This window comes from Bos grunniens, chromosome 2, assembly GCF_055505025.1.
Source record: "Bos grunniens cultivar Pamir isolate PY7600 chromosome 2, Bosgru_T2T1.0, whole genome shotgun sequence".
NCBI lineage: Eukaryota > Metazoa > Chordata > Mammalia > Artiodactyla > Bovidae > Bos > Bos grunniens.
Genome location: NC_141166.1, coordinates 98,335,999 through 98,362,680, shown reverse-complemented (window position 1 = coordinate 98,362,680; position 26,682 = coordinate 98,335,999). Strand labels below are relative to the sequence as shown.

At 39.9% G+C, this 26,682-nt stretch overlaps 1 protein-coding gene across 3 annotated transcripts in view; it reads left to right on the top strand.

Annotated features, from left to right (window-relative positions):
• Window positions 1-26,682, top strand: part of ACVR1 (activin A receptor type 1) — a 131,370-nt gene that overhangs the window by 46,007 nt on the left and 58,681 nt on the right. For 2 of the 3 annotated variants that reach the window (XM_086353942.1, XM_086353950.1), the window contains one exon: window positions 11,680-11,855. The exons of the other annotated variant lie outside the window; for it this stretch is intronic. The gene's annotated coding sequence lies outside the window, so the exon portion shown is untranslated. The remainder of the gene's footprint in view (window positions 1-11,679; window positions 11,856-26,682) is intronic. 3 annotated transcript variants of the gene reach the window in all.

Here is a 26,682-nt window from a genome sequence, read left to right as displayed (position 1 = left end):
TTATTTTGATGGAGAATCATCTGTATCTCAAGACTTCTAGGTTGCCTTCTTGCAGGGTTTTTTGAATATATTAAATGAATCAATACAGTCATGATTCAAAATGACTCATGCATTAAGCAGCTTTGTGTATAAATGCAAAGTGATACCAGGCAGTCAGTGCTAATAGCCAGCAAGCTTATTCCTTGGATCTTCCTTTCTTTTTCTTAACATGCAACTTTGGCTGTGGGCTCCTTTCTTTTACGATCTTTGTGTTTATTAAGTTCAGTTAAACTGTATAGTTATTTAGGTATGTATTCTTTTCTTCCCACTATGTGGTGTAAAAAGGTTGAGGTTGAAAAAATGGATCTGATGGGGAGAACCATTAAGAAGGTAGCATTGTCATGGTGAGAAGAACTCATCCTTTTCCCATCTGGCCCCCAGCACCTTGACTGAAGACATTTGGGAGGAGACCAGTGAGTGAGAGCCTGGTGTTCTGTTGCTAAGTCTTGTCTGACTCTTTGTGACCCCATGAACTGCAGCACACCAGGCTTCCCTGTCCTTCACTAACTCCCAGAGTTTGCTCAAATTCATGTCCATTGAGTTGGTGATGCCATCCAACCATCTCATCCTCTGCCGCCCCTCTTTTCCTCCTGCCCTTAATCTTTCACAGTATCGGGGTCTTTTCCAATGAGTCGACTCTTTTCATCAGGTGGCCAGAGTATTGGAGCTTCAGCTTTAGTCCTTCCAGTGAATATTCAGAGTTGATTTCCTTTAGGATTAACTGGTTTGATCTTGCAATCCAAGTGAGAGCCTCACCTAGGGAATTGTGTGGAGGCCTGGCTTCATGTACCACCTCAGGAATAATTTTCTCCGAAAGAAAATTAACATTATTCTTATAAGATGAATCATTTCCCCTCTTAAATTCTATTGACATTTTAATTTCCAGTAATATTACAGTGTTAGCATATTTGAGTGTTATTCTCAAGCTATTGATACTTTTCTGAATATGTGTGATTTAGAAAAAGATTATGGTCTAAACTGTTGGAGTAGGGAATACTTCCTTGTTTTCATATGTAAGTCAGTAGGAAACTGGTTTCATGTGTAAGTTTAGTTTACATATTGTCTTTTTTAGTTCTCTCTTAGTCTCTTTAACTTAGGTTCTGGGGAAGTTTTAATGCTTTGACTGAAAGGTCATGACAACACAAAACGTGTATTCTGGTAAGCCTACCTCCTTTTTTCTATTAGCATAGTTATTTCTCAATTTTTACTGTTCATATTTCCCTTAGAGAGTTCCTATTCTGCTTTGAATCCATTATTAGCGTTCACCCATTCATCTATCAACATTTATTAAGGACCCCTTGTTTATAAGACTATCCCTGATGTTTCAGAAATGAAGAAATGCTACTTATCTTCAAGGAATTCACAGACTCACTATGCAGTGAAATTAAAAAAAAAATTGAAGTGTGTTTTTTAGGTGCCGTGATAACTAAGTTTGGAAACAACAGATGAGAGTGCATATATCTTAGACAGGGTGGGCATGGGGGCTTCAGGGAAGACTTCCTTCAGGAGGTGATACTTGAGCTGATCTTGAAGCATAGAAATTGACAGATGAAAAAAAAAAAAAAACACCTTTCAGGTAGACAAGTGCAAAGGCAGAAGGCGAACACGATTAAGATATCCTCGGGGAACTGTGAGGTCCTGTCTAAGTACCTGTGGGGTGATGCCTGAAAGATATTGGAGAGGTCTTGGGCCAGGAATCTGCACATGCTCAGGGAGCCATTGTCGGCGCTGTTGGTGAGGACATAGAGGAGATCGCGGGGGAAGAGCGAGAGTGCTGCTGGTGGAGATAGTCAGGACTAGGGCGAAGGCAGCAGTGGGTTGGTAAGCAGAACTCCTCAGTTTGGTCATCAGTGTTCATTGGTGGTTCCATTGCATGAGACAGAACAAAGATGAGCAGGTTTGGAGTGGTGGGTGAGATGGACACGCTGACTTTAGTTTTGTTAATCCAGATTCCTTGACCTGGAAACTGGATGTATTCTCATGCTCCTTGAGGGACTGGTCTTGATAGACCCTCCCGCCCCACTGATTTTCTACTCCCTTTTGTGAGTTTTCTTACCCCCTTGTCCTTCAGTGGGGAAACAAATTATTGGTGAAAGCGCAAGTCGTTCAGTCGTGTCTGACTCTTTGCCACCCCCTGGAATTCTCCAGGCCAGAATACAGGAGTGGGTAGCCTTTCCCTTCTCCAGAGGATCTTCCCAACCTAGGGATCAAACCTAGGTCTCCTGCAGTGCAGGCGGATTCTTTACCAGCTGAGCCACCAGGGAAGCCCAAGAATACTGGTGTGGGTAGCCTGTCCGTTCTCCAGCGGATCTGCCTGACCCAGGGATAGAACCGGGATCTCCTGTATTGCAGGGGGATTCTTTACCAACTGAACTATCAGGGAAACCCCAAAAGAAATTAAAGTCAAACCTCTGTGAGCTTAGAACTAAATGGCTAAATTAAATGAAAATTGTTATTATTTTTTAATGAGTGGATTGGTTTGGCATTTCAGTACAGGAGTAGAAGACCGACTTTAATTAAAAAGGTAGTCTTTTCTGTTAATTCTTGAGGAATCCTGATACTAATTGTAAATGAAATACCTAAACAGAGAATGTTTGAGGTGGGAGGGAACTTTGCAACTTACATCACCAATCTCAGCTTCTGGGTAGGAAAAATGGAAGCCAGAGAGCACAGGTGACTTCCCAGTGGCGTGCAGCTCTGGTCCAGGGGTGCACCTAGCTCATACATGCAGTGTTTCCTCCCATTTGCCCCCTGACCCCCTGCAAATAATCCTGTTGAGATAATAGAGCAGGGCTTGAAGAAGTCTAATGTTCAGGGCTGCTCCGTCAGTGGTAGACCCCAAGTCCACTGGATTCTTGATTTTAAACTTATTTCAAATTAATCTCATTGTTCATCAGTCAGCAAGTATTTGTTGACTATCTGGTATGGAAGGGATGGTATGGTACCCAGTTATTGTAAAGCTGAACAATAAATAAGCTATTTTTCTCTTCAAGAAGCTTGCCTGTTAGTTATTCAGATAACTTATAATGGGTCTGGCAACTACTTATAAAATGCTTAGCTTACCAGACTTAATTATGGACATGTAGTACACATACAGAGCACCCAACAACAAGAAAACACAGCCATACACAATCTTGTTCACTGTTACTTTTTTAAAACTTTACTTGGGCTTTTTTGGTCTGTTACCTTGTCTGCACAGGGGCAAGCAGTTTCCCACCTAGCCTTGGAAATGCCTGTGTACCTATAGGCAAATAAAAATTAAAACCAAACAATTAGAAAAAGAATGTTGATTGCCTTTATTCAGTTTATCCTTGTTGAACTTTAATTAGGAAGAATGATCTGGTGGAAATTTTGTTTGGGTTGGTAACATAAATAGTTGCAAGAGGGCATTGGAAGAATGGTTTTTATTTAAAAACCTTTTATTTATTTGGCTGCACCGGGTCTTAGTGTGGTGCATAGGATCTTCAGTCTTCCTTGGCAGCATGCAGGATCCTTAGTTGCTGCATGTGAGCTCTTGGTGTGTCTTGTGGGATCTAGTTCCCTGATCAGGGATCAAACCTGGCCCTTCATCATAGGGAAGATAGTCTTAGCTACTGGTCCACCAGGAAAGTCCTGGAAGAATGATTTTTAAAAGCATTAATTCTCTGTTCATTTATTTTTGTACTACTCTTTTGTAATAGCCCCCTTCAGTGTTTCTGCAAATTTCTTTAGATACAGTTCTGAAGAACTTAACCATGGAGTAGTTGTCTTATGAATAAATGTACTAGGAAAACTTACTGCCATTCTAAAATGAAGACTACTTCTACGAAATAGTAATTTTTCTAGAATTCTTTATGTGTTTCTTGTGTTAACCTGTTCCCGCCAAATAAGAGTGTGGTACATTTTATGCTGCTTTGAATTTAAGTCTAGCTTCCTTGATGGCTCAGATGGTAAAGAGTCCACCTGCAACGTGGGACACCTGGGTTCGATCCCTGGGTTGGGAAGATCCCCTGGAGAAGGGCATGGTAGCCCACTCCAGTATTCTTGCCTGGATAATCCCCATGGACAGAGGAGCCTGGCGGGCCACAGTCCGTAGGGTCTCAAAGAGTTGGACACGACTGAGTGACTAAGCACAGCACAGAAACTTAGCATTTAGTGATTGAGACGTTTTCTTTATCAAGTTTATGAGCTTGAAATGCTTAATACTTATTGTTTCTCTGTAACTTTAAGCTTCGTTCATTCCACAAATATTTACATAAGGCTAGTGGGATGCTGAACTAGGCATTGGAGATACAGCAGGACGTTGGATATACAGAGTGCCTACTTTCAAGAAACTCACTGTTGAAGCTTTGCTAATGCCTGTCTAGTAATGTATATAGACCCAGGAATCCCAGAGTGAAGCTTTGGAGAAACAAACATCCCATTAGCAAACTAGAAAATCTGGTTCCGGCCCATGTGGGTGGTAATCCTGCAAACTCTTGTAAAAAGTGCTTTGAGATCATCCACTGATGAAAGCCTGCATGGTGTTACATGTGAGGGTAATCATCAAGGATTACCACATCCCTGCCAGACAGCAGATAAAATACGCATGCCTCCTGGAAATGGGGAGCTCGAAAGTTCTTCAAGGGTGGGATTTACGTAGGTGAAACTGGGACCCAACAGAGAGGTGATCTGACTCTGGTGAAATTGGTTCTGTTTAGAGAGTAGTGCATTGAGGCAATGGAAGAAATGACAAGTTCCTTCTTTCTTACCTTTGCCTGTTGTTAATTCTTCTCTACTCAAGATGCTCTGATTCTTTCCTCAGAACTTCTGAGAGACTTAAATATAGCTGGGATAGAGCTACCTTGGATTGGGCTCGTTGGATTTCTCAAAACTCAGATCTCATCCAGGAATTGACATGACCATGAAATAACTGCAGACCTATTAATTGGGTGAAGACTAACAAGATTTGAAGAAACTAATACCTATGGTATGAAAAGGAGATAGAAAAATAAGGGGGTAAATGTGATGGATCTGTTGAATTTCTTTATCTAGCTGCCAGCTGCTCTACAAGCCTGCAGAAAGGCTTGTTATGTAGCTGGTAACATCAGCTGACCAGAAATGCTGCATTTTCTTCCCAAAATGGTTAACAAGTCACCTTTTGGTCTTGCGTGGGGAAAGAAATGAGGAAAGAAGAGGAGAGAGCAGGAAGAGAGAGCGAGCAAGTGAGTTACATGGGCTGCATGTGAGTGAGGGGGTGTGTGTGTTTCTCTGTCTTTCTTTCTGTCTCTGTCGAATCTTCCTTTCCCTGAAGTCGCACCTCCTATCTGCTGAGGAGTTGACGAAGGTGTTTTCTATTTTAGTCTGTAGCCTTCCCATCTGGTGTCTGGATTTCTTCTAGGCTGCCACTGGTGGGGGAATGAGTATGGGGTATTAGTTGTCCATGTTTTCTCCTTTCAGGTTTTTTTTTAATAGTATTTATTTTTAAATTACTAGTTTTATGAGTCATAGTGGTCAAATTTTGGCAATTTCATATGATTCAACCTATTAATTCAACCCTTGTGATTCTCAGTCTTCCTCAATATTTCCTCTTCTTACACCTGCTCCTTAAATTTTAAATTTTTAATAATAGCTATCATCTGTTACCACCTGCTGGATGTCCTGTACTTCACATGTGGCACCTCTGCAAGGGAGTCCTGATGTCCATTTTGTCCCTTTACAAGGGAGAGACTGTGGCTCAGACAGTTGGCTTCCTGTACAGTGACTGGCAGGGCAGGACTCAACCCAGAACTCGTTGGTTCAAGTCTGGAACCCTCTCGTTGCTACTGTATTCCAGTGCGTTTGTTTCCTTGAGTTTTATCATGATCCTTGTGCTTATATTTCTGGCACAAATAAATGAGCCTTTGATTGGACAGAAAAATGGAATTTTGATGGGCCATCAAACCACTTTGGATGATGGTATTTGAGTTTATAAGTTATCAGCAGGTTATATTCAGAAATATAGTCTGGTACTTAACTGTACTCCCTCCTGTCATGGTTCACAGTAGACGCCTCTCTTCTAAGCCAAATTATAATTAAAATTCTGGAAGAGAAAGTGCTCTGATATTTGGACCTTAAATCCATCCCAGGGAAATCTCACTTCTTCCTGTCCCCACTTTGGCTGGTCTTCTACCTAGGCTTTGTTGTTGTTCAGTCGTTAAGTCGTGTCCAACGTTGCGAGAGACAGACATTAATCTTTTTCAATCGTTTCCTTAAAACATCCTGGAGACTTGGTTCATTCTCATGCCTGCCTCCTCTCCCCAAGTCTTTTGCTAGTGAGTTGGAGTCCTATTCTGAATCTAAATGTATACCTGAAGAGAATAGTGCTTTCAGGGTAGAATTCCTTCCCAGGATATCTTGAGAAATTTGTATTTTTCCAAATTACCAGAAAAAAATCAGTTAAAACAGGTAAATGGGAAATGTGTTGCAGTTCTCCTGTGACAATTAAAACAATCAACATAGAGACATTAATACATCAAAGGAATCCACTGACGTCAAGTTGCAAGCTAACCTGTGGAAGTGAAGGATAAGATTGACGTTTTCCAGAGCCAGGTCATGATAGGAGTGCAGAGGAGAGAATTGGTCATGATTGCTTGTAGCTGTTGCTGTGTTATAAATGTGTGCTCTTGGGCCTGTCTGCTGCTACTGGTGAATCACACTTACAAATAAACTAAATACAAATTTGTATGCATTGCGTGTGGTATACGAATCCTGTGAGTGGTATTCCAAGAAATATGTTTCCAAAGCATAATAGGCCTTTAAGATGGCAGTTTCAACACGTGATTCTGTGTAGTGCTGTTAACCTTCTTCATAGATCCAAATGCAGGTTATTTCGGGGATCAACAAACCTTTCCTCTGAAGGGCCAGATAGTAAATATTTTAGGCTTTGCAAGCCATATGGACTGTGTCACAACTATCAACTCTGCCGTTCCGTGTGCAAGCAGCCGCAGACTATACGTAAAATGAACAAGTGGGGCTGTGTTCCAATAAAACTTTTGTTTACCAAAGCAGACTGTGGGCTGGATTTGGCTTGCTATTGGAATGCTCCCCAATAATGCTCACTGACATTTGCCAGCATTTGAACATGTGTTACAGGCTATATAGTTCTTTGTAAATACTATTGAGTTTGTTTCTTATTTCTTTAACGTTTCTTTTAGGTATCTATAATAATGGGAAAAGGGTGTTTGGAAGGTTTTTTTTTTCCTAATAGCTCATAATTTGGGGAATTCTGGGGAACTTTCTGAAAATTTCAGTTTCTCCTTCCTGAACCCCAAAGCTTAATGGCTATAGAGACTTTGGAAGTCCCTGGAGAAGGAGATTTGCTGTGCCCTCGTGCTCCTCTGTACGTCTTGATTCAGTCAGCCTTTATCTTTCCTCAGCTTCCGTGATTGTCCTGGTTCCGTGGGCTCTGTGGTGTCCCCAAGCGCGTCAGACGTGTAGGACGTGTGACCTGCTTTTTGTCCCACTGGAGACTGGGAATCTTGGGAACTGGTTGACATCTCTTGCTGCTTTTCAATGCCTTGCCCACATATTCAAGTATCTGGAGTAGATTATTCTTCAAGCATCCTTGACATTATATGATTGGTTATAGCGATGTTATTTTAGAGCCACACAAGAGGACACTTGTAGTATCGTGGATGATTTGTGTATTGTTTTGGATTGGTATACTTTATGCTTTTCTACCATGCTCCTTTAGAACTTCTATTATTTTAAGAAGTAGTAAACAGGGAAGGGAGCTAAGACTACTACAAGAACTCATTTCAATTCTTAGGAATAGTCAGGATACAGTTTTAACTTACTGGTAATTAACACAGATTTTGACCGTCCTCTCCATTTTTGTGTTCTTAGGATTAAATCAGATAATGAAAGTGTGTAGTTAGCACAGCTCTAGAACTAAATGATAGCTGGCATTTTTACTAATGTTTTTAAAGCTTTTTTTGAGGGCTCTGCTTGGTCTTCATTTCAGCATGCAGGCTTTTCTCTAGTTGCGGCATGTGGGGGCTTTTCTGTAGTTGCAGCACTGGGGCATCTCTTATTGCAGAACACGAGCTCTAGAGCATTTGGGCTCAGTAATTAAGATGCGAGGGCTCTCTAGTTGCAGTGTGTGGGCTTATTGCCCACAACATATGGGAACTTGGTTCCCTGAGCAAAGATGGAGCCGTAGCCCCCTGCATTGCCACTGGATCACCAGAGAAGTGCCACCAGTTCTTAAAGATAGGAGATATTAACCTTGTTTCATGGCAAAGGAAATTGCAACAAACAGGGGTTAAGTGGTTTATGTACGATCACATTTAGTAGGTTGGAAAATTGGGTTTGACTCTTTCCTAAGTCTATGTTCTTGCTGTCATATGCTGCTTCATTTCAGTTAACAGTAATTCTGTAGCAAGATACACCATGGTTTATTTGGGTTGTGAGGCTGGGTGGATAGACAGGGAAAGTATGGGATGATGTCTTTTGTCTTTTTTTAAATTGAAATACAATTGACATATTTGTTTCAGGTGTACATTACAGTGATTCAATATTTGTGTATATTGCAAAATGATCACCACAATAAGTAACATCTATCACTATACAAGAGATGATGTCTTGAAAGGGCAAGGATCTGTAGTATTTGAAAGTCACAGCTTCTAGAAGCCAAGAATATAGTTATAATTAAAAAGTTGAGAAAACTTGCCCTGATTTTTTTCTCCTGTTGCTTAGCTGCTGTATTGACTGCCAAGAACATGTCTGATTTTAAGTACCTTTTATGCTTGCTTGTTACTCAGTCCCATCATATTACAACAACTTTTAAGAAACTATGCATGTTCTCGTAAATTGGATTAAAGAAAAATGTACTACTATGTTAAGCCTGCAGTTGGAGTTAGAACGTTTTTTTGGATTTCTCCTTTTCCCCTTCCTCGCGCTCACCCTCCACTTCACAGGAGTGTGCCTCTAACCTTTGTGGGTTGGATTTTCACAAGGCATGATTAGTTGCCAATAATTAAACGTCCATAGCTAAACAAGTAAATTGGCCAAGGTTTTGGAAAAAATTCAGTGAAAGTTTTGTGACAGGTTGTAGCACTTTGCTATATGCACATGGTGTCTGACTTAACGATGGTTCGACTTCACGATTTTGCAGTGTTAAGATGGTGCGAAAGTAATACGCATTCAGTGGAAAGTGTACTTTGAATTGTGAATTTTGATCTTTTCCTGGCCTAACGAACGACGTGAGACATGCAGTGCTGTCTCCTGAGGCTGGGCAGCGGTAGCTTCCAGTCAGCCACGTGATCACCAGGGTAAACAGCCAACACACAGGCATGCTGGTTGTCACTTTCCCTACGGTATTCAATAAAGTACATGAGAGATTCAGCATTTCATTCTAAAATAGCTTTGTGGGAAGTGACTTTGCCTGACTGTAAGCTGATGTAAGGGTTCTGAGCAGGTTTGAGATAGGCCGGGCTCATCTACCATGTCTGGTGGCTGCATGCATTTTCAGCTTAGGGCATTTCAACAATGGGTTTATTAGGATGTCATCACGGAAGTCAAAAGAGATCTATATAGCTATTTATTTTATAGCACTGATTGTAATTGGCGCACACGCCTCTTTTTTGTTTGTGTTTATTTTTTAAAACGCTCTTGGGGTTTTGAACAAGACCTGTCAAGATCTGTCACGGTTGCTATTGGCATGGAAGGTATTGGTGCAGAGATGGGTCCTGAGGAGAACATTTGAAGAGTTAAGGATTTGGAATTTGCTTTCCACCGTTGCTCTCATTTTACTGACTTGTTCTTCTACATAGTACACCACAATTTTGACTTCAACCTATGGGTTATTTGAGAGCCTAATAATTTTAAAGCAAATATTAAACTATGCTTAATTTGAAGACTTGATTTTTATCTAGTAACTCTTGAGCACCAACTGTATGCTAGGTACCATGAGGAAAGGAAAGCTCAAATGAATAATATGTGATCCTTGCCTAGTTTTATTTATTTATTTATTTATTTTTTGAGATGAACGCAGTTCAAGGCAGAGGATTAAGTGCCAGGTCATATAGAGTGAGTCTTGTAGAATATAAATACAGAGGAATTAGAATGGAAAGATCTGGAAAATATGTCAATCATTAGGGAAGGCTTAAGCAAGGCAGGAGAGCCTCAACAGGGTCTTGAAGGAATTCCCTTCAGGAAAGGTGATAGGGCAAGGTTGGCAGGGAAATTAGAAGTACATCTGTAATTTTAAAAAAGCACTGTTTTAAAAAGAATCAGAAAAATATGCACCAGTATTTATTACATTTTTTTGCTTATCTAAAGCTCCTCCCCCAAAAGTACCTATAACTTGAAGACATGGCCGGCCCTAGAGACAAGCTGGCTCATTTGAACTGGCCACCTTCTAAAATGCAGTTAGTCTTCAGCAGACGTGAATGTAACTTCTTGGTGTGAATCTGCCAAATTTCCTTGGCCTGGGATCTTGGAAAATACCAAGGTTTCAACAGTTTGTTCTGAAACTCAAGGTTTGTGGATACTGCTTAACTGGAGTTTGTTTTTAAAGATGTCCACTCTAGAAATGGATTTTTACTCTTTAACGTCACTAAATGATTGCTGAAAATGTCAAGTTTCTGGTTGACCTTTCTATGGGGGGATATTTTTTTGTGTCTTATTTTTAGTATCTTATTTTTTTGTCCGTCTTATTTTTATATTCTCAATTCTCTCTTCAATTGGATTGTGAATTTAAACTGAAGTGAGGCAAGTTTTTTAAGTTATTTGTAAAACATTTCCCTTCAATTCCAAGGTTGATGTGATTTTACTTTCAAATAATTATTGAGGAATGCTGTATTTTGGATTTGTTTTCTGCTTAAATTTATTTACCTGAAAGTGTTCTTGGCAAAATGGTCCTTGAGATTAAAAAAAAAAAAAAATGCTGTTTTCTGAAAGGCATAAGTTTTTCACTGTTCTTTGAATGGGAAAGTTTGCTTCTAATAAAAATTTCCTCTTCCTTTGGCAAATATTGATGTTTTTGAAGTCTTCCTAAAGGAAAAGGGAGCTTGGGTGGCTTTTTGGTTTTTTTTTTGATAGTTATCTGGAGCCCCTTTCCCTTCCTCTGTGTGCTTCCAACCCCACCTTTGTTTTAGGAGTCTTTGAACTAGATCTCTCTACCACCGAAAATGGAGGTTGAAAATGGACCCAAATCAGGTTATTCTGGGTGGAAGCAAGAGAAACTGATTACTCTGGTACATGGGGCATCTCTCACAGCAGCCAGGGGTCTGGAGAGAGACTTTCATTCTGTACTTGTAGACAGCTTGAACCTTGTTTTTCCCAGGTACATAAAATAATTAATATATGCAAAACCATTGTTTTTGTTGGTTGGTTTGTTTTTGTAATGGCTAGAGTTCGTGGTGTATGGACTTTAAAGGAACTTGATTTTGAAGTTTACCAACTCAGATCCTACTGGCTTTTGTGTCATTTAGAAAAATATTTAAGATTCATGTGGACTCATGACCTCAGCCTACTACGTGTCTGTGTCGGACTCTTCTCCATCCTTGCTGCAATGGTAAATCAGCTGTGGCTGGTGGTCCCATTTGAAACGCTTGTCCAGTGTGCATTTCTTTAGCCTGCACGTTCACAACTGCAGACTGCTCTTCTGAATAGCTTAATTTTTCTTTCCCTCTGCAGCACTGGGCCGCTTGTGAGCATCACGCTGCCAGCGCAAGAGCTACTGGAGAGTTCTCTTTATTCCTGGAGACTCCAGGAGTGCCTCTCCCACCGCTAGGAGTGAGTGAACGGAGCCTTGGGGAAGAGCCCACTGCTGGAAGGACCGTGGGAGGAGATGCCTGGGAGCCAGCTCTAAGGTAGCCAAGCTTTTACCAGGAGCTCTCAGTGGCCTCATCAGGGCCGGCTGTAGAGCTGTTCTAACAATTCCTCTCTTTTATGACACGGGAAATTCTTAGCCATAATGATCAGTTGTTAGTTTGTATGAACCCAACATAAGAAAGTTAGGACCAAACCCAGTGGCTCTTTATCCTTGCATTACCTTGAAGCTAGGCATTTTTTCTTTTTTTTGGTGGCGCTGCTTGGTTATCTTTCAACTTTGCCAAGTTGTTCAGATACTACCATTTCCCTACATATAAAATGCTTCTGCCATTCTTTTCACCTTACAGGACTACTACTTTTCCCCCCCCTTTCCTTCTAAGTAGACTATGTCTTTGAGCAGTTTTAGATTCATGGGAAAATTGAGTTCTCATAGACATTCCCGTTTCCATACACCCCTACCTCTCCCAGACTCTCAGTCTCCCCCAGAGAGTGGTCCGTTCATTACAGTAGGGGATCCTGCGTGGACACATATTATTACCCAGAGCCCATAGTTGTTGTTGTACATTCTATGGATTTGGACAAATGTATAATAATATAGATTCCCCTATTATAGACATTTTTCCTTTTAAGTAGAATTTTCCTACAGAAAAGTTTTACTGCCCTAAAAATCCTCTGTGCTCTGCTTATTAATCCCTCCACCCACCCACTCCCTGGCCACCACTGATTTTTTTAATTGTCTCCATACTCCTCTTTTTCCCAGAGCTATATTTTCATAATTTGCTTTCTTGGAGTACTTTGAAATCCATGTAAAGAAGTCTCACTCTCAAGATGAAGTGCTGTTAAGGCTCTGTTAAGCTATGGTGGTAACTCAAAAAACAGCTTACATAGGGTCTGTAAGATGTTTCTGTGAGCAGAGGCCTGAAGTGCTCAATGTTGGTGGGTGTGCTTCTGAACTAAAAGTTGTGTTTGCCTGGATATGGTTTACATCTTGTACACAGAGACAGAAGCGTGAGGTTTCTGCAGCCTCCTTAGGTTCGGAATTTTGGGGCAAGATCTCTAGTAGCTGTCAAGTGTTTTCTTTTTTGAGGAACATTCTAATATATTATTTTCAGGAACTGTATTTTTTTTACGTGAAAGTGTATTTTTATTTAATTTCAAAAAGTATAAAACAATATAAAGATAAAATTTCCTCCCTCTTTTTTCTTTTACCTATAGCTAATAATCTGGAACACACAATTTTTCATATACAAACTTTTCATAGGCACACAGATTGTGTATATTAATTAAAAATGGATGGAAGTGGCTACAATTTGGTTTTACAGCTTGCTTTTTCCTTCTACTTGATATGCTGTAGACATTTTTCCTTTTAAGCAGGATTTTCCCTTTTAGGAAGACTCTCAATGTAAGTAATGACTTCTTAGGGTTCTGTGTATGGCTGTAACATAATAACAACCAGTCGTCAAGTGAGGGGTTAGCCTATAAATTTAAAGGGGGATGTGGGTCGTGCAGGGGGATCTTTCACATTAGGGCAGGAACAAAAGCCTTGACTGTTGACATTGGACATTTAGTCATTGAGGATGTGAGTTTTTATCTTCCAGGCAGATGAGGCGCAGCTTGGGGCTGTTGCCGAGGTGTCAGTTATGTCAAGTTTTCATCTCCTGGATGCCTGGAAGGAACTTTGGCACTAGGCTGTGTTAATATGTTAGCATAGTTGTTAGTTCTGGCTACTGTCCTTGGAGCATTTTGAGATGTTTTCATGCCCATTTAAGGTGGCATGTGGTTGAATGAGTTTTAAGAGGAGGTAATGAAGAATAGGGATGGAATTAAGAGACTTGACTTTATTTTGCATATATATTTATTTGAGGGAGGAGGAGGAAATGATGGTGTTAGTTAATTGCTAGCCCTGTGATTCTTAATCATGAGACAGGGTTAAAATTACTCAGCTCAATAACTTCCTAGTGTAGTTGACAGCGAGAACCACCAGAAAAGGTTTTAGATATCAGGGGCCAGGAATGAATAATTGTATTGTGATTATTTTATAAAATACTTAGTTTTAGGAATATAATAATCAATGTTTATAAGATTTAAAAGGTACAAAAGAGTGAAAAATAAGTCCTCACTTCCCTCTGTCTCAGTATTCTTCCTAGAGACAAGCGTTGTTACCAAATTCTTATGTATTCTTTCAGAGATTTCAGGTATATATATCAACATATAATTTAAAGATTATTGCAGTTTCTTTCTTTTTTTTTAACCCAAGTGATAACAACATACACCGTTTTATTCTTTTTTCATTGAAATACCGTCTCTTGGAAGTTCTTAATATTAATGCTGCATTCTTTCCTAATGGAAGCCTAACATCCCATTTAGAGGTGGGCTGTAATTTACTTAACCAGTACCTTATTGATGACTATATAGATCATTTCCTATTTTATTATCATAAACCAGGCTGTAGGGAATAATCTTGTACATATATAATGTTAAACATGTTTGTGAACGTATCTGTAGGATCCATTTCTAACAGTGGAATTGCTGGGTCAAAGAATTATGTGCATTTTAATTTGGGTTGAAATTTATTGCCAAATTGCAAGTTCATAGAGCTTGCAAAGTTTTAGATTCCACCAGCAGTGGATGAGAACCCTGCTTCCTCATACCCATGCCAATCACAGTACAATTGTCAAACTGATAGGTTTTCTTCTTCACCAAATCAATAGGTGAAAAATGACATTTTAATGGAGCTTTAATTTGCATTTTTTCTTATTTTGATTGACACCAAGCATATTTTCATAAGTTTAAAGACCCTTTGTATTTCCTGTTCTGTTCCCTCTGTGTTAATTCCTTTGTCTGTTTTCTATTGGGTTATTGATCTTTTTATTATCAATTCACAGGAGCTCCTATTTTATTATCAGTTCACAGGAGCTCCTATACATGAACAAATTAGCACCCCATCCTTGTGATATTTATATTTGGTCATTTGTATAAAAATAATTATTTTGCTGTGTTTTGTTGTTGTTGTTGTTGTTGTTTTTTATTCGCTATGTCTGACTTTTTGTGACCCCGTGGACTTTAGCCTGCCAGGCTCCTCTGTCCGTGGGATTTCCCAGACAAGAATATTGGAGTGGGGCTTCCCAGGTGGTGCAGTGGTAAAGAATCCAGCTGCCAATGCAGGAGACACAAGAATACTGGAGTGGGTTGTCATTTCTTTCTCCAGGGGATTTTTCCCAACCAGGGATTGAACCTGTGTCTCCTGATTGGCAGGTGGATTCTTTACCATTGAGCCACCAGATTTTATATACTTAATCAATTTATTTAGCAGGTATTTATTGAATCCCTCTTATGCATTAAGCACTTGTTCCAGGCATTAGGTTATACAATAGTAAAGAAAATAGATCCCAATTCTTGCTACACGGAGCTTACATTATAGTGGAAGAGATAGTCAATAAAAGATGTTTAAAAATATTTATAGAGGGGATTCATTAGTGGTCCAGTGGTTAGGACTGGACACTGCCAGGGCCAGCTTTGATCCCTGGTCAGGGAACTAAGATCCCGCAAGTCATGTGGCACAGCCACCCCCACCCCGCCCCCAATATTTATAGAGATAAATATATAATCAGCCTTTTTTTGGCTTCAGGATTTTGTATCACAATTAAAAGACTGTTTCCATTCTTAGAGCTAAAGACATTTCATGGTTCCTTGCAGTATCATGTTCTTTTTTTTAGACTTAAATCTTTGATCCACCTGGAATGTTAGGTATGAATCTAACTCAGTTTTTCTCTAGGTGCTCTATTAATTAGGATAAGGCTGAGTTGCTGTAACCAAGGAACTGAACTATGCCATGGGTCAAAGAACAGAGAAGTTGATTTTTGTCCTCACTTAACAGTTCCAGTGTGAGCAAAGGAAGTCTGCAGAACCACCCATATCCACTGGTCACTGGGAGGCAGGTTCTGTCTGTCTTGTGGCTCTGTAGTTATCTGTATGGTCATAGCTGGGTTGCTACCATAGCTGGGTTCCTTCCGAGTGAAGGACGAAGGAGAAAGTCCGGGGCAAATGATCACATGTCACTTCTAATTCCATTGGTGAGAACTTAGTCCTGTGATCACATCTAGTTGTGAGGGAGGGTGGGGAATGCAATCTGTGCTGGTCAGCATGTGCCCAAGAAGCGAAGAAGGAATTTTAGTGGAAAATAAGCAGTCTCTGTCACATTGACTGGTCATTGCAATTTTACTGAATAGTCCCAAATTTTCTCTTTTGATTTCTTTTGTCTTATAAATTCCCATATACATTGTGGTTTATTTCTGGGATATCTGTTTAGTTTCACTGATCTCTCTACCTATGCATGTAGCAGGATCATACTGTTTTTCTTAAACTCTTGGAGCTTAATATGTTTCTTTTCCCTCTTTTGTAGAAGTAGTTCCATTTTACTGAATTTTCATATTTATTTTAAATTTCCTTCTATAGAATTTTAATTTTATAGAATTTTTCTATTTATCTATGTGTGTGGTTTTGAAAAAATAAGGACTTTAATCATATCTAGTCACCACTCTCTCCACCCTAAGAAGAAAACCTGTTAATATGATTATTGGGATTGTGCTAAATAAGTTTTGTGAGAGAAGGTCCATAGCTTTATGGTGTTAATTTTTCTTATTTGGTGATTAATGTTGCACAGTGTTTGGAAAATACTGATTTGGATTCTATAATCATTGTATATCCTTGACCCATGAAACATATGTAAAATTGAAGTAGGAGAGAGGAAGGACCAACTTATAAGATGTTGTTACTTTTATTTTAATACTTGATTTCTAATTATGACTTGGTAAGTGAAGCCTATTTCTCTATTAAAAATTAATAAACTTGGAATGTGAAAAAACAATATTCCCACTGAAGATAGAAAGTAGTTGACATTTCAGAAGATTATTGTATAAACTTGTTTGTAACACAAACCTGGGCAAATTTTTGCATATATATATATTTGATACTCAGTGTTGTTACTGCCTCTGAGAGTGGGTGTGTGTTAGTCTGCACCTTTGTTTAAATAATACACATTCCTCTTTTGTTTCTCCTATTTATCTTTTTATTATATGAAGTAAAACACAGATACAGATATCACACAAAGTATACATAGCTTAGTTAATTTTTGTAAGGTGAATATGTTTTGTGACCACCATGCAGATCAAGAGACAGAATATTAGCAGCCCCCTAGAGCTCCTTGGCGTGTCCCCCACGTGTCACTCTCTCTCTCCAGAGGCAACCAGCTTCCTGACTTCTATAGTAATTGCTTCATTGCCTTTCTGTGTGGTTTCATCACCTGCCTGTGCATATCTAGCTACTGCAGTTTAGCCTTGCATTTCTTTTTATGTTTTTGAAGTTTCCTAAATGGCAACCCACTCCAGTACTCTTGCCTAGAAAATCCCATGGACCGAGGATCCTGGTGCAGGCTACTGTCCACGGGGTCGCAAAGAGTCGGACACAACTGAGTGACTTCACTTTCTTTCTAAACCTTAGGTTACCCCTCCAGCCCTTTGCTTTCCTTATAGCTTATATGTTGAGAACCCAGCCATTTGACCTCTAATTTCCCACTGGCTGGGTGATGGCATTGTGTTTGTTGAATTCAACTTGTTCTTTTTCTTTTGGTAGAAAACGGTAATTTAGGTCCACAGTCTGGGCATCCAGAATGCTCACTGATGCTGGGTAGGTTGGTTTAATGGGCAGAGGATAACCATGTATATTTATTATATACTGTGTATATTTATTATATATATATCTATATAAATAAAATAGTCAATGAGTTCATGCTGATGCTTCCAATTCAAATTCAGTTTATATGGTTCTTATTTAACCTTTTCAGTATTATATCTCTAACTCCTTTGTTCCACCCAGAAAATTTAGGTTGTCCGGAACAGCCTGGAACAATAGCATTTGAATTGGCTATAGTTACACATTTGCTGCCTTCCACAGGATGCACACATATTGTCAACACTGCCCCAATCCTAACACTGTATCACTAGTGATGAGAACTGAAAGGCGATAGAAACAGTTCCTTTTTGATGTGCTATCCCCATTCTCTTCCCAGTTTTCAGGGGGAGGAATAGGGGATGTTTATAATTGTTGAAAATTGGGCAAATTTAAACACTGATTAGCTTTTAGATGATGTTTGGAGGAGAAAGACTTAATCCTGTTGGGTGAAATGTTGGTTTTATAGTCATGTTTAGAGAAAGTCCTTATCTGTTAGAGAATTTGTGGGTGAAATGATGTGACTTCTGGGATTCTTGTTAAAATACATCAGGAATAAAATGGGCAGAACACGGAAAATGAGATTGTTTGTTTTTGGAACTGGGAGGTCAAAATAGGGTTTATTATCCTTTTTCTTTATGTAACTTGAAATGCCTGTTATAAAAAATTTTTTCTTTAATTTTAAATACAGTGAAAAGACGAGGACATATGATAGAAAAAGAAGGTGATAAGGAAGGAATAGTCAGGGAAGGGAAATATGAGTAAAGAAAGCATCCTCAGCTGGTGGTTTGGGCTGGCTCAGTGGTGGTGAAGCTGGGTAGCATCTTGAATGAGGAGAAGGGAAGCCCAAGAGATGTGATGCCTCAAGGGAAGCCGGCATCTAAGAGGAGAGAGGCAGAAGAAGAAGCTAACATCCAAGGAAACTGAGCAGGTCCAAACCAGAAACGTAAAGATAGCAGAGAGATGGAGCCTCCTAATCCCAACTAGGGAAGAACCCAGGGGGAGAAGGAGGTCATCAGCCCTGCCATGCTGCCCGGTGGACCAGAGATGCCACCCTCAGCATTCTCAGCATCACCCGAACTGCTGTGGGTCTGGGGGATTCCTTGGCCTCATCTCAGGTCAATCAAAGAAAAATCTTGCGGAGTGAGGTTTCCAAGTCTGAGTTTCGAGGAAGCTGGGAAGCTGCCTTGTTAATCTGAAGGATAAGGTGAAGTGTACAGAGTTAGAACCTTACCCGGAGGCGTTTGGTAATGGACTGAGTGGAGACAGCGAGGAGGTGCTGGGAGCTCTGTAGAGTGCTCTTTGTAGGAAGTTTTCTACAAGGGGAGAAGGGGGTAGATTTGTAAGAGGACTTGGGACTGAGGGAGGTGGTGGTTGCTAAAATAGTTTGGCTTATAACAATGTAAGGGAGGTTTGCTTGTCACAGTGGAGATGTGAGTGGTTCTTCATGCACGAGGGTGACTGAACGGCGAGGCCAGGCATGCGGTCAGGGCCCACCAGCACCAGGGGGGGTTACATTTTGGCAAGATCTAGAGTTTTGATGGTTCGGGGAGCTTGGAAATGGTCATCATGGATTAGATGTTCTATGTGTTAATATTTTGAATGACACACTGAAAGAGGAGAGATAACCAAGAGTACTTGAGAGGTCTTTCTGCTTCTCAAGTTCTCACTGGGCCTTTCTGTCCATCCCTGAGGAAGAAGGAAGGAGCGGGGCTTTTATGGCTGTCTTTGGCCCTTTGCTCTTGATCAGTGCTCCTCCCGCTCCTCTTCACATGCTCTCTCTTTCTTGTTTTCCTTTTCCTCGTATTCAGGTAACACTCATGTGTAGAACATCCCAGAGGGGTTGCCTGCCACGGGGTGGTGGTCTTCAGTTGTTTGCTTTGGGACTGACTGTTGGAGGGATTCCTCCATTTTCTGGATTTCCTAATGTGTGTCTTTGAAAGTTGTGGGGAGAGGACTGAGGTGAGTACCCTGTTCTTCCTGCTTTTCTCTGCCTCAGGGTCTTTGTTTTTCATAATAGGTTCGATTCATCATTTTTACCCTATAAACTTCCTACCTCTGTGTACTTGGGGGCATCCTCTATTTCCTGGATTTTATTTCTTCTCACTTAGTTGAGTGCGTTTATTTTTACTTGCCATTAATTTCTGATTTAGGTCCATTGAGTGTTTGGGGTTGTGTGGGTGGCTTTTGGTTATGCTGGTTTCCTAGTCTCTTTCCACGTGGCCCCAGAGCCTCTCCCTGTCTCGTTTCTCCTCCTCCTTGTTTTCTGTTATGGTTACTTCGCTGCTAACTTGTTCATCTTGTACACTGACCCTGTGTACACGGCTCATTTTCTTTCTCATGATCATATTTATACTTTTGATGGATATATTTAAATGAACAGCTGTGCATTTGTTGAGTCATACCACAATTATCTGATTCTGCTTTAGCTGCTCGACTGGCAAAAGCATATTTCAAGCTAAGTTGTGAGAGAATTCCATTAATCACATTCTCGCTGGGGGAGGGGAGAAGAGAATAGACCACTAAGGAAAGTCTTTTTAAAGATTAATGTTAATTAGTTGTTCCATTATTTTAGAATAGATTGATTTGGTTACTATTTAAAGTGTCACCTGAAGAAACTTTATAAAGATATAAATAACTATAAAGGTTTAATGATATCAGTCAGGCTAAATTCTCTGGAATTGTTGATGCGAGGATAAAGTTAGTAGCTGCTCTATTTAAACAGATAAGGGGCCTTTAAAAGAGTTTCTTTCTGTAAAGACTGGTGTTCTTGACTCAGCATTTGTTGAATTCATTGGCTCAGTATTTTGTTTCAAGCCTCCTGAACAGATAACATATGATACAGAAGATGTTACAACTTTCTTTTTCTTTAAATGTATTAATTGCTAATTGTAACCTCTGATTGAGTCTTTGGCTTCCATCAGCCAGATCTATTTTTCTCTTGACACTTCCTAAGGGTTCTTTCTGAAGGTTATTAATAGGCATGGAAGCATGGCTTTCCAAATAGTGTCAATAACTGTTAGAAGACGGGGGTGGGGTGGGGTGGGGAGGTGGGGGTGGGTGAAATATGTCAATTTCTGACTTGTAGGAGATGTATTTTCAAGCTCCAGAAGCTGTCTCCGAGGTCACTTGGGATGGCTCTGGGCAGATCAGCTGGTGTCTGCAACCAGAGAGCCAGGCAGTCCTGGCCAAATGGGCTAGTGTCCACCAGGGAGTCGTCTGGTATACCCGGAGTCTGCCAGCCATCTTTTTCTTTGGCTGCTGCTCTTGGATGACACCCTTGAAAACTGAAATCCAGGTTACAAATGATATCTTTTAATTTATCTCCAATACCTGGTTGGAGCTATATTCCAAAGAGGATGAGGGGCAGCCTCCTCCCCCAGTCACTTCCTTGCCAGGCTGTAAAAAAAAAAAAAAAAAAAAAAACCCCGTAAACCTCACTTTCCTCAACCAACCCAAAGTGTAGCATTGACTAAGAAGTTAAAATTAATGTGCTTTAATTCATATTGCGTGCCTGGTATGTGCCAGGCACAGGGATGTATAGCCATGCACCAGATAGAGTTCTTACTCTCACGCTGCTTGCATTTTGGTGTGTGGAATAAGGAGTGGGAGAGGGAGAGTCATAATAAAAACTAATAATCTAGTACATAAATGACAAATTGCACACAGCGCTAAATGCCGTGAAGAAGCTGGCAGCACACCAAAGGGGGTGAGGGTGGGGAGGTGTGAAGGAGGAATGGACTGGAGTGTGTAGGGGAGTGTGGATGAGAAGAGCTCTGGTCAGGCTGGATCTCCACAGAAGTATGCTCTAGTGCTTCCCATTTGAAAAACAAAAAGAGATATACCTCCCTGGTGCTGACATCTTAATTTCTCCCCACCCTTCAAATTATTACAGGTTAGTCCTATTGGCCTTAGAACTGGGACAATTGTGTCAGATGGCAGTGCCCAAGCCACCATTTGTCAGATGCCTGGAGGGATAGGAAGATCTGACTTTAAGGCTAAAGGGGAGACTGCAGGCAGTTAGAAATGTGGCAGGTGCTGAGAGGGCATCTAACTGAGGGCTTGGGGAGGAGATAAGATGTTAGCTGGACGTCACAGTGCCTCATCTAAGAGGAGGGGTGTGGGTGGGAGGGGGCGAATAACAGGTTCCTGTCTACCAGTAGGTTAAAAAAACAAAACCAAAAAACTCCCAGTTTGTAAACTGGAGAGAGAGAAGCCCTGAGCTGCCTAAGAGAATAAAACAAAACAGCTGGGAGATGATGGGTGCTTTCAGTTGAAACAAAGCAGGAGAGCCGTGGCTATTTGATACAGAGGGAATGAAGTAGAAAATGAAGGAGAGTTTCCATGTAGTCAGGCGCATTGAAATAAAACCAGGTCTTGAGATACCAGGAAGGTATGTGGTGGGTGATCAAAACATTGGTATCGGAAGCTTAGCTTAGTTATTATCTGTGTATCTGGTAGGGGTGTAACAAAGTCAGTTCCGTCCTGTATACAATTAAAATAAACCTACTGGGGATTCTTCAGTTCTACATGGTAGCTTAACTTAAACTGCTCATTTATTTTCATTCAATTAAGCCTCATTTCCCCACCCCTCACCCCCTTTTTTTTTTTTTTTAATATTAGTCTTTTCCTGTCCATTCCAAACCATGTCTTGGGTCCATCTGTCACAGCTGGAATGTTTGGAGTGTAACTCTTTCAGTCAAAGTGCTTTCTTTCCTGAAATCATCTGTAATTATTTCCTCTGACCACAAGATGAACTGATCCAGGGGCTGGGTTTCAGTTCTGTAGTACTTGTCCAAGAAGCTATTTGTATTCATCTATCTTGAAAGATCAAATTACATGCTAATATTCTGAAAGTAACACCCCACCAGAAACCCTCCCGCAGCAGTGAAGTCTATATAAAACCAAGTACTGGCAACTTGCGCATTGCCAGTTCAGACAGAGTGTGGTGTTAAAAATATTTACCAGGTCATTTGTGAACTGGAGAAAAGACCCTGACTTAACTTATATGGTATGATGGCTTTGGTTTAGCCTTTCTTTGCATCTATAACTGACAGCCCCTCTCTCCCCACCCTTTCCAAAGGCCCAGGTAGTGTGGAGCAAGCTGCCCTTGGGTTCTCTCTCTGCTTGCTGAGCAGAGAAGGGACATCACTATTGTCACATAATGGCTGAGTTTTGTCTCACTTGGAGGTGGTGGTTGTAAGTATACCTTCCCTCAAAGTTTTGTGTCTGGAATTTATCTTACTGAGTCTAACTTTGCCCCCAAATGTGCCTGACTTACACTAATTCCAGTTTTTATTTTACCGTGTGAGTTGCAAGAGAATTGAAGAATGAGGATGGTAGGTGGGAGGTAGAAACTACTTGTATACCAGCAACATGGCTTATTTTTCCTTTCACATCAAGTTCTTTTTTTTTTTTTTTCGGGGTAGGGGAGATAATTAGAGTATATGAAATTAATTCTGAGATTAGAGAAGTGGAAAGAGGGCATGCTTGAAAGGTGACCCAAATAACCATGAGTAAAGATTGTTTTCCAAGAGGAAAATCAAGATAAAGTGCACAGTGTGTTGAAGCTTGGATAAAATGTTAAGGATGACAAAAACAGATTGCTAAACAATGGCTGGTTTAGTGAGGGTTGAGTATGTTGGTTGATTAGGACCTGAACTCTGGTTAGGTGGGCTTTGAGTTTGACTTTGTGTCCTTGAGTGAGTTACTTCTACCTACCTACTGATTTTTCTTGTTGGTAAAATGGAATTAATATGAATATTTATTTTAGAGCAGTGGTCCCCAGCCTTTTTGGCTCCAGGGACTGGTTTCGTGGAAGACAGTGTTTCCATCATGGGGGAGAGGGGGACGGTTTCAGGATGAATCCAGCACATTACATATATCATGCACTATATTTCTATCATTATTACATTAGCCCTACCTCAGATCATCAGGCTTGAAACCCTGAAGTTGGGGACCCCTGTTATAGAGTGTTTTGGGGAGAGGTTAAACAAGATAATACATAGGGTCCCTAAGCACAGTGCTTGGTTACCTAAGTATCACTACTGTTACTGTACTAACGATGTGGTGTTGACAAATAACTGAGGGAAAGCGGAATCACTCTAATTTATATTATATTAAAGGGAAATTTTTTTTTCCCTTGTGGTAGGCATAGGATAGGCCATATAAAAGATACATAACAGGACAGTCATGATAGTCCTCACCAACAGTGAGTGAGCATCTTTACGTGAATGGTGGAAAAGTCATTCAAAATAGGAATGGATGAATGTACAACCTATCTTTCAAGATTCTAACTTGGAGATTGTTAGAAGTTGAATTGAGAAGAATATCAAACAAGTCCCTATTGAACGAGTAGGTGCCCAGTGAATTATTCACTGAACAAATGGACAAAGCTAATAAATCTAGGCCACCAGGCCAGACAAATGGACATTTTGTAGGATTTTCTGATGCGAAAGAATCTCAGGGTTCCTCTTGCAGCTTCTCTTTCATCCTCTACATACGGATGACAAATTGTATGCTGTTCATAAGTCTAGGTGTTAGAAGTATCTTTTACTGTATCAATAATTATCTTTTATAGTATCAATAATAATCAACTAGATTACTTAATATGAGCCCTAAAGGTTGAATATAGAAGTGTACTATACTTGTGGTTATTCTGTGACTGACATCAAAATGCTTTGTGATTTTTGAGGGAATGTGTTGCAGTGTATCAGTGGCTTTATCCAGCTGTAAAACTGTGATGAGAAAAAGAAGTGCCAAACCTGGTCTCAAGCCCACACATGTTAAAGATTGAGCTAAAGACTAGCTCCTTAACTGAATATCAGTCTGATCTATAAATGGAGTTTGAAAAGTACCATGGGATTTGGGAAGCAGTCCTATTTTGCCCTGATGGTTTGTCTGTTTTTAGTAGAATATCGTGGGACTGTCCTGTCTCCCATGGGAGCAGTCCTGAGACATTGTAAGAGATGATACTGATTTAAAGAAGGGATGTGAGTTAAGACAGGAGGTCCCTATCCTTTTTCTGAGTAGCTCTCTTTGCCTTGTGTCTGAAATATTAAGATCAGTTACCAGGGATAGAGAGCACTATTCAAGAACAGCAAGGATTTGGTATGTACTGGAGGCAAAATTTTGTACTCTGACTCCTTCAGGTAATATTCTATAACCCCCAGTAGCCTATGGGTGTTTTCAGTTATGGATTTAGGGCTTAGAATATTGCAAAAGGATTCAGTTGGATTGCAGATGGATACTGGATCCCTTCTGATCAGTTTCATGTCTCATTTAAACACTATTGCATCCATAAAATGCTATTCCAACATGAAATAGATGTGTATAATGGCTTCCCTTGACCACTGGACTTATGTACTTCTTTGATGTGAGGGAGTTTAAAGATATTTCTTAACCTGTGAAACAGTAACATTTTTGTCAGGTATTGAGCAAATGCTCAGCTTAAAATATTTAGTACCATCTGATTACCTGGTATGGTAGAAGAATCGATCTTTTAGGAGTGAGGCACCCATTCTCAAAGCATGGTCCAGGATTCTCTGGAGTTTCTAGGACTATCTCAGGGGTGTTCCACAGTGTCTTCTTCTTTCAGTCACACAGACATATTCATGTGTGAAGCTGGATTCTCTATGTTTCAGCTGATGCCACATGTCATAACAGATTGAATGCAGAGTCATATATGAGAATCCAGTTGCTTTCTACTAAGCCAAACATAGAGATTTGTCAAAATGCATAATAATACCATTTTTCTCACTACAATTTTTTTTGAGGGGGGGAATATACTTCTTAAAAATTAAAAAAAATTTTAAAATTTTTATTGGAGTATAGTTGCTTTACAATGTTGTATTCGTTTTTGCTGTACAGTAGAGTAAATCAGCTATACATATACATAGATCCCCTGTGTTTTTGAATTTCCTTTCCATTTAGGTCACTATTAGAGCACTGAGTAGAGTTCCCTGAGCTGTGCGGTAGGTTCTCACTAGTTACCTATTTTATACGTAGTATCAATAGTGTAGGTACATCAATCCCAATCTCCCATTTTCCTGCCCCCCCCCACCCCCCGCCGCCCAAACCTTTCCCCCTTTGGTATCCATACATTTTTTCTCTACATTTGTGTTTCCATTTAGTTTTTTTTTTTTTTTAATTGAGAAAAAATGGGATAATATGTTGTTATTTAAAAACAAATAGTAATTAAAACATTCTCCATTAAAAAATTTAAAAATTTCTAATAGAATAACTGTTGATAGAAATAGCCCACATAGACAAGTTCCTTAGAGTTCTCAATAATTTTCAAGAGTATAAAGAGATTCTGAGATCAAAAATTTTTTAAATCACTGAATTAAAACATCCCTGAACTATTGATTATCGCCAATCTCTTCTCCCATTATCGGTTTCTCTTTGGGGCCAGCCCACATTTGAAACTCCTTAGCTAAAAATACTTGAGTACAGAGGAGTACTTTTAAAATTACTTTTAAAAACAGTGTTTTCTTCTTAGCATATTTTAAACTTATAGATCCCTGGGGCTTCAAGTTGGAACATTATCATATTGATGTTTTTCATAAGTAAAATATGATCAGAAAATTTATTCCAGAATATTCTCCTTTCTGCATTTTGTTTACCTTTTTACTTTTGAAAGTACCCTTTTTTAATAGCTGAGTTAACTGGTCAGCAAAGGCAGTCCAGACACTGAAAAAGTGGTGACCAAGAAGTGATGCTGACATTTTTTCCCCAAAGATTTTTGGCAGGTTTTGAGCTATCTATCTCTAAACAGCAGATTTTGTTTGGAAGCCTGAATTTTTAACTCCTTTTTTTCCCTCCCCTGTTTTCCATTTAGGAGCCTAAATTATTGTTTCAATTTTGCTTGCACAATAATAATCAGTTAAAAGGTGTTTAGGGGCATGAACTTTTGTTGGTTTTGTGACAGGAAAAATTGCCAGTGGTGATTGTCTTTAGAATTATTTTTTAAATTGTGAAAGAATTCTTGATTTTAAACCTTTGGACTTGTTACCTGCTGACTATTACTACCTGCACTAAATTCTAGATAATAAAGTTAACAGTTGATAAATGCCTTAATCTTGCTATTCCTTTGCAGGTACTTGTGTGTTAGGAGTGTGGAGGGGGCATTGCTAATTC